The sequence below is a fragment of the Otolemur garnettii genome, unplaced genomic scaffold (genome assembly GCF_000181295.1).
Source record: "Otolemur garnettii isolate 467f Iridium unplaced genomic scaffold, OtoGar3 scaffold00147, whole genome shotgun sequence".
In the NCBI taxonomy this organism is placed as follows: domain Eukaryota; kingdom Metazoa; phylum Chordata; class Mammalia; order Primates; family Galagidae; genus Otolemur; species Otolemur garnettii.
This window is the reverse complement of record NW_003852542.1, coordinates 1,193,618-1,195,297: the sequence shown is the minus strand read 5'-3', so window position 1 is coordinate 1,195,297 and position 1,680 is coordinate 1,193,618. Positions and strand designations below refer to the sequence as shown.

General features: G+C 41.5%; 1 protein-coding gene across 1 annotated transcript in view; it reads left to right on the top strand.

The window, feature by feature from the left end:
- The window catches only part of THNSL2 (threonine synthase like 2), a 10,518-nt gene that overhangs the window by 889 nt on the left and 7,949 nt on the right, over positions 1-1,680 (top strand). The window lies entirely within an intron of this gene.

The window sequence follows — 1,680 nt, the reverse complement described above, 5'->3', positions numbered from 1 at the left end:
GTAACACATCCATAAACCAATACTAAATGTACAAGTTAGGAAACGCAGGTTTAAAACCATGCCCCAAAGAATTCCACCTCCATGCAGGTTCAGCATGCTGGTATCATGTAAGGAGGCAGCCATGCAGAACCATTCAGAGCCAGCCTAAGCCAGGTGACTGGGGTTTGTTCCAGGGCACTAAATTTTAAAGTACATAAATATGTTGAGTAATTATTTTAAGAGAAAGTGTTATTATGTGTTGACAGTTCATATCTTCCCTTACAGGATAGAAACAACTAAGCCATGCACTTGGTCAGCAGGCCTAAGTATTTAAAATAGGAAAGTACTCAGCACTACCCATCCCAAGCTATACCCCCTCCTGAACCACATCCTGAGAATCATTACACTTCGTGTTTGGAGGAGAAAGGCAGAAACCATCTCCCTTAATGCCAGGCCATCTATTCTGAGTGGGTTTCATCTTTATGGGGATAGAGTGGAGAGAAACCGGATGAGTATGGGTGGAGCTGTACATTTTTATTTCTACTTCTCACACTCGACTAGACCCCAGGTAGCTGCAAGGTGGGGCTTGGTTGTGCTTTGTACACTGTGGCCTTGGGCAAGCTGTCCAGGTGGCCTGGTTTGGCTTGATCACTCGGGAGGACAGGAAAAAAAAAAAGGCAGAAAATATACCTTCTACAACTGGCCTGGCCTCCTGTTAAAGTTCTGTGGAGGATGTTTTTATATCAAAGTCATTATAGAAGTTTTGAGACAGACTGTATTATGGTCCAATGTTTCAGTTCCAAGAAATATAGTCATCATCATCCTTTCTGATTCACCTGTGTAAGTTTCTACGTGCTCAGCTAATTGGTGTTGCTGAGAGAGCTTCAGTTGTTTCCATCCGCACAGATTTTACATTTCGTGATTATTGTGTATCTCAAAACTTTTGTAATGACCCACGTAGAACATCAACTTACAGTGAAAACAAATCTTACCCATGGGAGTAGCATAAATAAATAACCTTTGTTGATTTATTCAAGAGTAAGCAAAAATCCCCCTCCACTCTGTTCTTTTAGCAAGCCCATACACATTCCAATGAAAAGTTCATGGTTTACCTAATATAGATGTCGCCCATATTAGGCTGAATTTTGCAGTGGTTATTACACAAAGTATAGGCTCCTGAGGGTCCCTGTTATACCCCAAGCACCAACATTTCTAGTTATGGACTATCTTTTCCTAAAATCAAAGCAGAGAATAGTTTTTCATACCATCATCCTGCCCACTGTTCCCTACTTGCCTTGTTCCCAGACCCAAGAGTGTGAGTGGAAGCTCCATTTTGGACTTATGGGTTAGAGGATGGTGCCCATCTGTAAAATGGTGGTAGAAATGTGGGTGGTGATGAGTGCAGTTTGTTGTAAATGTGATATTTCTGGAGCCAAAGGGGGTATTTCTGTTCTGTATATGTTCTGAACTTCAAGAAAATAAGGCAGCAGACTAAAGAAATTAGTTTTGTGTATAAGCAGCGCTGTTCAAATTCTTCCTTTCCTTTCTGGGGCCTTCTGGTTTGGTTTCAAGGAGAGTGTTCAGGAGGTAACAGCAAATATGTGTTTTCCCATAGACTGGTGAGCCCAGGATGGGCCACCTGGCTTATTGTGCGTGTACACTAATTTGGTTTATAAAGTCATTTGCATTGTATATGTTGTT